The 13,152-nt window shown below is 44.2% G+C and overlaps 1 protein-coding gene across 1 annotated transcript in view; it reads left to right on the top strand.

The window, feature by feature from the left end:
* Positions 1-5,127: 5,127 nt before the first annotated feature.
* The window catches only part of ATG10 (autophagy related 10), a 278,991-nt gene continuing 270,966 nt past the window's right edge, over positions 5,128-13,152 (top strand). Inside the window, exon 1 of the mRNA XM_054715103.1 lies at positions 5,128-5,280. The gene's annotated coding sequence lies outside the window, so the exon portion shown is untranslated. The remainder of the gene's footprint in view (positions 5,281-13,152) is intronic.

The following is a 13,152-nucleotide window of genomic DNA, read 5'->3' as shown; positions in this document are numbered from 1 at the left end:
ATGGGAAGACACCGTCTGATTTCACCTGTTGGTTAGGGAAAAAAAAATTACTATGATATTTGGTGGCAGCAAGCACCTCTGGAAACAAAATGTACTGTGTAACTACTAAGGTGTAAAATTGCTATTTGGCAACAAAAGCTCTCTTAGGTGAGAGAAGTGGTGGTTGCTTTCCCCTAAATTTTGTTTTTTAAAAATTCTGTGTAGACCTGGCCAGGTAGCATTGTCCGTTACACCAAAAGGTGTGGGTTCGATTCCCAGTCAGGGCACATACCTAGGTTGCAGGCTTGATCCCAAGGCTCGATGTTTCTCTCTCTCCTCTTTCTCTCTCTCTCTCTCAATAAAACATATCCTTGGGTGAAGATTAAAAAAAAAAAAAGCTTAAAAAAAATCCTGTTCCATATAGTAATTCCAATAATCCCAGATTTTTTTCAAACAACAGAATTAAGGTGGTTCCCCAGCATATGATCAAGCTGTGGAAAGGTGAATTGCTGATACCAGCTTTGATGCACATTCCCCATACCATCTTTCTGGGAATATTAGTAGGCATGTTAGGTTCTATCTAACTGGAGAACTAAAAGTTGAATCACTTATTATTCTGCACATGCCCCTTACTGGTAGTCGGTGAAACTCAGACGAGAATACCTTCTCCAGGATTTGAATGTGATGACAACATGGCAAGATGTCAAACATCTCCAGGGATCTTAGATGTTTGGCCTATTGCCATTTGAGAGAAGGCCTCTAATTTTCAATTGGCCTTCATGAGGCCTTCATGCAAAAAAAAATTATTCTCAGAACTGGTTCTAGCTGTAATTTTTATTGGTTGTCTTGGAAAGGTAGTAGCATCATATAGCTGGGCTCGTAGATTCTGAAGAATTTTAGCTGTCTCAGAAGAATGCAAGGAAACTTAATTTCCAGATCTGGAAAAGGTCCATTTTTTTTTTTTAAATCACTTGTTTAGCTTTGTTGCCTTGAGTCAAATAAAGTGAGTTACTCTTTATGAAGCATGAACAATGCCAGAAACACATCATTAAAATGTTAATTTAATTTGGCCTGTTGAGGTAAGAAACCAGACAGTTTGGTTCACCTAAAAGTGACTGAGATTAATGATATTGTTTTTGATTGGGAATAATTCTGGTCACATAAATGAGAGTTTCAAGGCAAGGAGATAGAGCATAGTTATGAAGACTTATTACCTTTGCCGTATACTCTGGACCAAAGTATACAGTGTGCTTTTGTCAGAGTTGTTGATTTTATACTATTGGCAAACATTAAATTCAATTTTAAGAAGAAAATAAAGGGTAAAATCTATTTGACTAATAAATTTAATTATGTGACCATGGGTTTTTCATTTGTTCTTGACTTTCCTGCCAACTCCTCAGAACTGAAATGGGAAGATCTTTTTCCAATGGGATGACCTTATTTTGCAAATCACCAGCAGGTCCATAGTCAAGTTAAAACTTTGCAGGCCCAGATAGCACAAGAGTTTTTTTTTTGTGTTGTGTGTGTGTGTGTGTTTTTGCCAAGATAAAAACCCAATTTATGACTTGGGACCATACTGCAAAATGTAAATAACATTTTAATGAGCACTGTAGAAGAAGAGTGTGCTGGGCCAGTCGCCTACCACTGAAGGGCTGGGTTTAAGTGTACCTTGGGTCATAATGAAACTAGTTTGGTGGTCTTAGCCTCCCCAGTCATTTTCCCACACTAGAAAACCAGCACAGGAGTTCATGTAATTCCCTACAAAGGACAATTACAGTTCTGCCCAAAACCAGAAATGGAGTGTGGATGGGATAACTGGAGAAGCTAGAGGAGAAACAACAGGGAGCCTTTTAATCCTAAACTCCCCCCCTCCCTCTAGATTTAGGAGGAAAAGGGAAAGGAGGAAATAATTGCATGTGTATTTTTTTATTTATGTCCACATTTTGTAATCTCAAATTTGATCTAAAGACATCTCCTTGTTTCCATTGCCTTGATTGTCCATGTTCATGACTCTGCAAGAATACATTTTCCAAAAACATTAAGTAAACACATTACATTAACCTCTCTATACTAATAACTCCAGCTCCTGGGGCTACAGAATTGAATGACCACATCTCAACTAGATTCCATATGAACTGTTGGTGTCTTTCTTACCTCTCCCTGATTCCAACTTCATCTTCTCTAACTGGCTATATCTCACTTGTCCTTTAATTTAGGCACAGTCCCTATTCCCATAGGGAGCCCTCTGTAATGACAAATACATACCTTCATATCTCTCTCTCTCTCTCTCTCTCTCTCTCTCTCTCTCTCTCTCAGCACTTGTCCATATGGAACAGTTAATGCCTAATCATATATATCTAATAATTAAATTGCCTATTACTATTCTATTTGATTGATTGAAAATATAGGTGTCCATTTAAAAGGTAGAGAAAACAAACAAACAAACAAACAAACCTCCAAACATAAGATGCTACATTCCTGACCTCACTATACTTAAACAAAGAGGATTCTTTAGTCATTCTTCTCTTTGGAAAAAGACACTGGCTCTAAATCTTTTAATAATTCTACCTGATTTAAATCTGACTTTAATCCTGCATGATAAATTAAGATTGTGCACCTTTTCACCCTTGCCTTTTGGAGTAATTTGTCTAACCCAACACCTGCATAAATAGATCAGATGCTCTAAGTGATCCAAAGCATTCCTTTTGGGCATGGTAGCATCAGGTCCAAGAGGGACAAATGGTGCTAACTCCCACCCCACCAGGGGACGACTAGATCTATCCCTATCCTTGCATTTAGAGATCCACTCGCTGAAAGAAGGCTATCTGATCGCTCTGATTGTACGTGGAGTTCCCTGAACAGTCACTGCAGGTCTCCTTATAGCACCCCCAAACCCCCAAAGTCCCCCCCCCAAAAAAAAAATGAAAGAAAAGAAAAGCAGAGGAAGAAAGCATTGTCCCTGGGAGGACCCCAGGTAGCCAGTCAGAAGGAGAAATCCTGAGGTTTGTCCCAGCACAGTACTTCCCTGTAGCAGGATAATGTGCCTTTCCTGGAGCTGGGCCGACTTTGCCCTAAGGTTACATTTCCACACAAAGAAGCCTTTAAGGGTGCCGTTGCAGGCCTCCACACTGGAGGTTTATGTCTGTCAATCTTAGGGGGGAGGAAAAAAAAGGCTGTAATAAAACTGCAGGAGCCAGCAGTGGGGAATTACAACTCCAGAATCAGTGGAGGTCTGCCTCACAGCCCTGCTAGATGCTACGCATTGGCCTTTCTAAGGACTGAGAACAATAAAGCGGAAGGAATTTCAGTCAATTGGCTGCTGGATTGCATTAGCAGAACTCAGAGAAGGGGGCACTTGCTGAGGGTGGTGCAGATTCTTGGCTGCTGCCATTGTGCCTGCCTGCTGGGAGATCCAGAGTCTGAAGAATGAGAAAAGTTCACCTAAGTCAAACAAGTCAAGGAGGCCTGTAGGCACCCAAGCTAGAGGCTGTGGGTGCGGCAGCCTCTGCAACTCCAACTGTAACTCAGTTGATTTACAGTTAATAAGAACAAATACTAATTAAGGCTTCAGCAAGGGACCACGATAGGCAGAAAAACAGGAAATACATCAAAAGGTAGACCAAAACACTTTGCAGACATGAGGAAAAACAAAGGTGGTGCTATCTGAGAGCCAGGCAAAGAGGCGGTGGGAAGCCACTGATTCGGGGGTGGGGGGTGGGGTGGGAGGGCAAGTGGGTAATGGAGCTGAGAACCGAGAGGGCATCGTTGGCACCTGCCCGGCAGCTCTGCAGACCTGATTTTGGCAGTGTGGGCCTGATGCCTGCACGGAAGGCTTGTTGGATCCAGTTTGAGAGCTTCCTAAAATACCCTTGGGCCTGATGCAATATCACTTTGTGATGGCACTGCATTGCGATGTGGTGACAGGATAACCTGGTGGTGTGGAAGGCTGAATGATTGTGTCCGAGAGAGGCCACCTGAGCGGAGAACTGGTCCACTGGAAGAGGGGTTGAACGCTCTGATATGGGAGGGATGGAGTTCACACCTGCCCACTCCCACTATAGAGGATGGACATTTGGGGAGGTCTCAGTCAGGAGATGGAGATTCAGGAGAACAACCCCAGGGGCCCATCAGCAGTCCACAGGCACTCTCTAAGAGCAGAACTGAGGACGGGCTCCCCCCCCCCCCCCACCCCTGGAGAAAGCCGCAGATTGAACAGGGTAGCTTCCCCAGGGTAGGTCCTCTGGGCAAGCAAGGAATTGGGTTGAGGAGGGGAGACGGGGGCAGGCCTAATCTGGAGAAAGCCACCAAGAGCTGGCAGCGCCATCCAGGTAGGGCCCGAGTCTCCAAATAAAAACCAAATTACCTAGCTCTAGGCAAGCCCATGTTCCGCATAATGGTTTGAATTTTTGAAATGTGAATTAAACCTTGCAAAGGAATGCAACTCTGTTCTCCCTCCCTCAGGCCATTCTGCCAGTCTTAGAGGGGTGAGAGGTGGGTCAGAGGGAGGAAGGTTTAATTTTTTTGTCCCTTTACCAAAACGTGGAAAGCGCCAACCACTTCTCCTGCCACCCCCTCCCCCTAAAAGCTGCAGCTTCTTTTCTTCGGCAAGTAATCAGCACAAGTTGAAAGGCACATGCTGTTGCATTTCTGATCAGATTGTATGTTAAACAGGGAAGTCCCCCCACCTCTTTTTTTTGGGGGGGTGGGGGGGGGGCCTACATGCGTATCTGTTTCAAGAAGCCACCAGGCAGTGCCTCTCACTTTGTCTTGGCAGGGCACAACCATCAGACGAAGTGGGAGGAAGAAACATTAACTTCAACAGCTGTTTCTTGACCCCGGCTGTCAGTCTTCCCCAGAATAAATTTTTGGAGAGTCCTATTTGAAACAAAGAGGGAGTTTCGGGGGGAGAGAAAAGTTGGTCGGTTCCAGGGCAGCCGCCCAAAGAAGCAGGGGACAAGATGTTTGCAGTTACCAGGCAGCAGGCAAGCCTCGGCCGCGTGCAGGGCTGGAGCAAAGTAACTTGAAAGCTCTCCTCTCGGCGCCCTGCGCCTGCAGCGTCCCCCCCTCGCGCGCGCCCAGATCCAGCGCCGGCGGTGAGAGCCGCCGCTCGACTACAGTAATTCCCCAGCTCGGGCGGCTTGAAACTGCTCGGGCTGAATAGCATTTGCTGTTCCGCCCTGCGGCCGCCGCCCGCCGCCGCCGCCGCGCTCCCCGCTAGCAGCTCTCATTATCCCGGAAGTTGTGCTGACACAGTCTCGCTGCCACCAGAAGTTTGTCAACATCCAACTTCTCCTGTGTGGGGTACGTTCACCTCCACGAGTATTTAATCGAGCCAACAAGCAAACAAACAAACCCACAGAAACCTGCCGTGATGTCATGGTCCTCCCCCGACACCCCCCTTTCCCTGGAAGGCTGGGGCTGTTAGGAATTTGCTGGGGGGCGCCGAGAGCGCCAGTGGGTTTCTGGGGGAGATAAGGGATGGCCCCCGGGTAGGGAGTGGGGCCGGGCGAGGAGGGGCCGGCGGGCGGTGGGGCCCGGCGCGGGGGAGCGGGGGAGGCGCTGGGGCCGGGGCCGGGGCCGGGGTGCGGGGGATGGCTCCTGCAGCCTGTTGGCTGCGGACTGGTGGGAGGGTGCACCCAGGCTGGGGCGAAGGTGGTTGCTTTTGGTGCCCCGACCCCGCCACGAAGGTTACCTGGGAGGTGTGGCGAGGCAAACCGGAGGGGGGCGGCGTGGGGTGGGGGTGGGGGTGGGGGGCTTCCCACAGTCCTGGAGGACATTGCTGTAGACACCTCGGATCTTTCGGAATAAAGGGCATTCGAGTCATAAAACGTATTTGGAGGCTTCACCTGCAACCCGAAAGAAGTCCTCCGTGCGGTCTGAGGGCAGGGGTGTACCCCCCTTTCTGTATCGAATAGGCCTGTTCTGGCACCTTGATTGCACCATTCGGTCTAAACATAACCGACTGCGTTCCTGAAGCCAGGTCTCCAGGTTTAGTTCTAGTTTGGGTGTTCGGGTTTCCAGCTGCTCCCCAGCTGGGATGCTTCGGGAGCCCTCCCACCCTCCCAGGACGGGGCGGGGGGGGGGGGCACTCCGAGGGACACATCCCATCCCAGGGTTCCTCCAGACACGGTCCGTCTGCTCAGACTGCTCCAGAGGACAAGGCCTGACTTGCAGCGTGGTGGCCGCAGGCATTCTTGATGCAGTGCCCCTTGGGGGCCACACGGTTTCCTGGAGGAGCTGAACGCGGGCATTAACTTTGCATCTAGTGCGGAAGGCCACGTACTGCGTTCAGACCCAGGAGGTCAGAGGGGGTGGCTGTGTGCCGAGTCAGGGATGGGTGGCCCAGAGGGTTCACCCAAAGCCTGCCTCCTTGAGTTGGAAGTCTGTCCCCCTGTGGGCACAGCAAAATTCTCTACTCTGTAACCATTAAGTCAGAGTAAACAAATACCTTCGAAGAGAATGCTGCCCGTTATCCCACTGTGATATGGTGGGGATGGGGAGGCAAGAACTGGATTTACTCTTCTTGCTGATCAGCTGTTAGTAACCATGTTTTTAGAAAAACTTTGTCTGCAGTCATGTATTTTTTATTGCAAGAAGCAAGATGCTTTCCCCTAATTTTCAAACTGCCCTAAATAGAAAAATTGCACTAGTCCCGAGGGGCCAGCTTACCTTAAACACAAAACCAAAAAGCCGAAAACAAAATCTAAAGAAAATGCAAGTGTGGTGTTTCTCAGGGACGAGAAGGTACTTTTGACAAACACAACAAATCAAACAGATTCAAACAGTTATAGAGCAGGCAGTCCTTAAACACACATGGGCACACGCACACGCACACGCACATGAACACACACACACACACACACACACACACACGGAAATGTGTTTTCTTGATAGTTTAGCTATTATTCATGATAGTGAGTTTTCTCCTTGGCCATGCCTCAAAAATTTCCCTGAATTACCCAGACTTCTTTTAATTTTAACTTATTTATCTTCCTATGATCCACAAAGTACTACTCGATATTCTTGTATCTCAGCGTGGACATGAATCAAGAAGGATATGGGGAGGATTCCATTTCCCACTCCATGTGCATGAATTATTTGCCCTGGTTGTTAATCTGTCCTAGGGTAAAAGGCCTGATTTACAAAAGCTGGAGGACTTCTGCAGAACATGGTATTATATGGCTTTTATGGCTGGGCTTATTTACAAATAAAACTATTTTGCATTTCTGTCCACAATTTCCTAGTTGCCCAAGGACAATTTTCAGAGTTTTCAGTTTCTAGTCTCCAAATGGGAGCCGTAAACATGAGGAAACAGTTTCTTTTTACAGTGATGTGAGTTCTATGCTCATCTGGATTTAGTTACTTCATAAGGTAAATATCACTAAATGTGCACTGGGATCTTTGGGGATCTAAGGTGCTGGATGGGTGAAAATAGTCTACTGTGAAATCTTAAAGAATGTCAAACAACCCAATTCATTTGCAGAGCTAATTGGGTCAACTATGGTATTCTTTAAAGTGGAAATTAATTAGAAATCTTTTTTAAAAAAAGTATTTTTGGTTTACTTTTAGTTACATTTAGGTTATTTTAGAAAGTATGATTTTTAGAATTTTAACCCCAGGAATTCAATTAAAACAAACTCTTCTGAAAAAATATAGACCCTCCTATAAATAATGTTCTCTAATAAAAATAGTTTTTGAATTTCATGCTAATTACATTTTTAAATAATGAAATATTTGTAATTATTTTTGTTTAAAGGTAAAATATCTGTACAGATAATGGCCAAAGCTAATTTTTAAACCAAACTGCTTTAAAATTTAATAAATATTAATGAAATTCATGAATAGCACAATACTGCCCCTGCTTGCCTCAGGAAAACAAATGTATTGACTTCATTCTCCTAAAATAACAAATCCTTAGTTACTAATGTTTAAAATAATCTTATTGCTAAAAAGATTCTACATAATGTAATTTTTGAAATTCATAAGACTAGATAAGACACTGTTTACCAGAATTAGATCTTTTTCAAGAAACTAAGCATATTTTCTTTTTACATATCTGAATGCTATTTCTTTATTATTTATTTGCCATCTCAAGACATTTTATCGTTTTTCTAAGTTCCCATTCCTTGTCATTGTAGTAGCTCACATGAATGACTCAGGATTTTCAGCCCTTCATTTATATTTGGCATATAGATAATGGCATCATTAGTCAGCGCTTCCATTCATCTAAATTTGTCTAAGCGTTTTGGAAGCTGCCCATGAAATTTTCCAATGAAAGTGACAAATGGACGTCAATCAAGTGGCCCCACCCATTTCAACCTTATTTTGTATGATGTGTAAATGTTTGTGCATATTTCTTCTATGAAGATGGGTTGTTTTTTGATCTGGACATCTGCCTGCTAAGGCAAGTTTCCCAGGCAGATCACTGGTTGGCATTAGACTAAATTTGTAAAATTTAACACCAAATGAATGACAAAAGAAAAGAATTAGTGTATAAAATTAAATAATGCCAGAATCCACTTCCTTAATATAAATAATTTTTGATGCTCTAAATTTGAAGATTCTATAATTTGACTTCAAATGAATTTGTAATAAGAAAGGTAAAATCATTTCAAGTAAGCCAGCAAATTTGTGTCAAAATGAAAGCAGTTCTGAGAGAGAAAGAAACAGAGATGTTCTTGCTTCCCATAGGACTGACTGGTTGGGATTTTCTGTCTATTACAAATATATATAAGTATCTGTATAATAAAAGCCTAAGCGACTGTTATGGCAGAATGTCCAGAACTACCGGTGCGCACTGACCACCAGGGGGCAGTAGCTCAATGCAGGAGCTGCCTGGTGGTCAGTGTGCTCCCACAGGGGGAGCACCGCTCAGCCAGAAGCCGGGCTCACCACTGGTGAGTGTAGTCGCGGTGGCGGGAGCCTCTCCCACCTCCATGGCAGCACTAAGGAGCAGCAAGCTGAGTGGTAAGGAGCAAGCAGGCGGGCGGTAAAGAGCGAGGGGTCTCGGACTGGGAGAGGGATGTCTGAATGCTGACTCGGGCCTAAGCTGGTAGTCAGACATCCCCCGAGGGGCCCTGGACTGTGAGAGGGCACAGGCTGGGCTAAGGGACCCCCCCCCCCCGGCCAAGTGCATGAATTTTGTGCACCAGTCCTCTAGTATAAATATATTTGTGTGTGTGTTTGCGTACACACACACACTATACTACACTATAGTCTGGTATCCTGCTTGTTTTCTCACTTTATTTTTAATAATCAGTCAATCTCTAGTGCTATTTGGTAAGTGAATGTGTTTATTAGAACTTGATGCCAATTTTAATCTGAGATTACTTTGACTGCACTTGGAATCTATTGCTATTTTATAACCTGTAACATGTTTTTACATGTTTGAGAGTGCTGCTGCTGCTGTAAAAAAAAAAAAATTTCTCTGTTGATATTATAATGAGTTTATGTGTTTAGCCAAAAACTGCAGAATGCTAAGATTAGACAATAAATAATCTAAAATCCTAAATGGGTTAGTAAACCCTTGATAATAATTGTACTTTTATAGAAAAAATATTTTTAACCTTTTCATACTGCATAAAAGTGTAGTTTGTTATTTTTTCTGAAGTTGTTATGGAATTTCTTTGTTCATAAGAATATTAAAGAAAAGTTTATCATTTGAAGTTATTTGACTTGGAAATGCTTTGGAGTGAAGCTAATCTTTACACCCAGGACGACGGATTGCAATTTCATTTACTGTTATCCTTGGCAGGATGTTTAATTTTATTCCTGTGACCCAAAGAATTTTCAGTGACTTTTAAAAGCGGAATGTGGAAAGTAGCTCCAGCTCATTGTGGATTGTGGGAATTTGATAAATAATGCTCTAAATGACCATGCCTTATTATATAATGAGTAGACATGAAAAAGAAGCTGTCGACTAAACTGTGGGTCTAAAGTTTAGGATATTTTTTATTGTGGCTATAGTCATCATGGCAGTTACATTTAGCCTTCAGTATGTTTTTTGGTCCACTAGTGCTTTGCTTTCCAAATTTGCTGTATATGAAGGTACAAATGGGATTTTTCTAACTGCCTTTCCTGCAAACTAAACTTGCTTATGATCTTAGAAACAAAGCATTATATTTCTATACAAAGATTTATATCAAGGGCCTAACTACCTTTCTTTAAGGGGAAAGAGCAGCCTCGGTTTTGTTAATAAATAATACTACTAACCCAGCTCGGAGAGCTACTATGAAGAATTAGATATGGAAAGATTCAAGCTGTTCTGAGTTAAATTTTTAGATATGTAACATATGTGATGGCCACCCACCTAGTGGTTAAATAGTATGTTTACTTTTCTACAATTTTCTGAGCCCATTCGACTTTGGAGATTTAAATATGGCATAAATCTCTGTGCTCAGGAACCCGATGTGGGAATTGTAGTGTAGCAGGAGCTTCCAGGGTTGACTTCAGTGCTGTCAGTCTTTTCTCCAAGACAGTGGGTGGGTGGTTCAGTCTCCCTCCACGTATCTGACTCTTCCTCTTCCTTTAGGCCATCCTCCTGTGGTGGGCACCCCCTCCCCCAGGGCCTGTCTGGAGCACCCAGAAGGCAGCTGTGAATGGCCAGCTGTATAATATCCTAGGGGTATAGTTTGACAGGTTCAGCCTCATACACAAGCTTTTGAGGCTATAATTAGCTAGGTTTCACACATCGCCCCCCCCCCCTCTTTTTTTTCCAGAAAGGCTATATTTAGCCAAAGGATGTTAAGGATGGAGAAGTTCTAGAAGAGTCCTGTAAGCTGAGAAGGCATTCAGGTTCTGGTTCCTGAGGAATCTACAGCCCCAGACCCAAAGGCCCTTTAAATGTTTTATGATCACTTGAGGGCTCTGAAGGAATCTTTAAATGCCATTACAAATCCCAGCACCCCCCTTCTCATTCAGCCAGTGTTTGCAAGCACACAAGGCCCATTCCTTTAACAAGGGCATGAAGAAGCTTTGGGGTAGGCTGGGGAAAATGACAAGGATGGATGTTTCTCATCCCACTGTTCCAAGGAGAAGATTGGAGGGCAGGCGGCTGAAGGGACAGATACCCGATGCAGACACTTGACAACTCCTGGGCAGAAGGCCAAGCACAGGGCCAAGCACTGGGCACGGCTCCAGGGACCAGGCCCATGCCCAGGGCACTCCGTGGTTTGAAGCTGGCACAGAAAGAACACTCCTGCCGACAGGAAACTGAGTTGAACAGATTGGGAGAGAGCAAAAACAAGCTGCCCAGGACGCTGCCTTCCCAGCCTAGAGTTTCCAGTTGTCATTGACAACCTAGGGCCGTGGTCGGCAAACTGCGGCTTGCGAGCCACATGCGACTCTTTGGCCCCTTGAGTGTGGCTCTTCCACAAAATACCACGGCCTGGGCGAGTCTATTTTGAAGAAGTGGCGTTAGAAGAAGTTTAAGTTTTAAAAATTTGGCTCTCAAAAGAAATTTCAGTCGTTGAACTGTTGATATTTGGCTCTGTTGACTAGTGAGTTTGCCGACCACTGACCTAGGGGAAAGCAGATTCTAGGTTCCCTCCTGCCAGGGGTGCTGGTGGGGGAGGGACAGAGTCCAGGGAGTGTACAGTGTACAAGGACCCAGCATTGGCAGATACAGAGGACAGGTCTGGCAGGTAGCCGGTTAGGAAGAAACCTTTCATCAACAGGATTCCCAGGTCAGCTTTGTCTAGGCTCTAGAGTGCCCTCTGAGAGTGAGTTCTGATGCTTTATGTTAGAATGTCCCTGGCCCTGGATTTATCGCAAGAAGTTTCTTTGAGAGAGTAAGGTGAAGAACAGAATGTTCTTAGCCTCTTATTTCATTTCTCCTATGTAGTGCTTACCCTGTTTATACAAAAATGACAGATCACAGTTTGTGATCCATCCCCCTCCTGTTGCTGTAGTATACTCATGTTTTTGATATGTTAAACCACTGCAATTATTTCTTAGTGGCTAAAAGTTGGGAAGTCAGTACTACTTCCTACTCCTAGAGAAAGGCAAACTAATTCTGAGTTTTACTAGAGAGTTCTGGACCCCAGGGAACCCAGGCATTGTATTGGAGCCAAGTGAACAAGCAGGACAATTAACCTTTGGATTTGTAGAAATCCAAATGGGCTTCAGGTTAGTAGTAGGGGATTTCAGCTGGTAGCTCATATAATTAACAGAAGAAAAAACAAAACCAGATAAACATTTTCCCGGCTTTTCTTTAAGTAAGACATGACAGTAAAACTCACTAGTCACCTTAGACCCCCTAAACCAGCGTCTTAGTGGGGGAAGGGAGGAATATACTTAGGAATCAGAAGTTTCAACAAGTTTCTCGAGTGATTTTTATACATGCTGAATAACATTCACACAGCCTCAGAATAATTTCATCCTTCCAGTTACCCCAAAACACAACGGCAAATAAAGACTTCATCTAAAGTCATTCCTCTGGCCCAGCTGGCGTGGCTCCGTGGTTGAGTGTCGACCTATGAACCAGGAGGTTACTGTCAGGTTCCCTGTCAGGGCACCTGCCCCCGGGTTGTGGGCTCGATCTCCAGTGGGGGCTGTGCAGGGGGTGGCCGATCAATGGTTCTCTCTCATCATTGATGTTTCTATCTCTCTTCCTCTCCCTAATGAAAAAAACATTTAAAAAATAAAGTTATTCCTCTGTTATTTTTTTGAAGCATTGTAATCCTTTTGTGGCAAATTTCCCTTCCCAGTGGCCTTCACCTAGGAATTTTACATTGGTTAATACTTGGCAGCAGAGGATCACTGAGAGATTTTAATCTGGGCATAAATAATCCTAACGTGAAAAATTATGGTGCTCACTCTTCTAAATGCTTTGGTAGGATATCCCCATTTTATAGTTGGGGAATTGGGCATAGAGAGGTCAGCCCACTTCCCCAAGGAGAATTATCCTCCTCTGTGCTCCACAAAAACACAGTTACATCTCAGTTGTAGCACCTTGCACAAGATATGTTGCTGAAATGATTTGTCTTGTGAGCACTTCTCAACCAAGGACCATGATTGACACATCTTTGTGTTTTTGTCAGGAACCAGCAGAGCTGATGGCACATTTTAAGTGCTATATAAATGCTTGTTAAGTGAATGAAAACTTTTTAAGTAGTGTAGGACTTTTTTTATTAAAGGGAATTTGATTGTACAAGTCACCTGATCAGTTTTTCA

This window comes from Eptesicus fuscus, chromosome 4, assembly GCF_027574615.1.
Source record: "Eptesicus fuscus isolate TK198812 chromosome 4, DD_ASM_mEF_20220401, whole genome shotgun sequence".
NCBI lineage: Eukaryota > Metazoa > Chordata > Mammalia > Chiroptera > Vespertilionidae > Eptesicus > Eptesicus fuscus.
The sequence above is the reverse complement of the archived record's forward strand: the minus strand, read 5'-3'. Positions and strand labels throughout refer to the sequence as shown.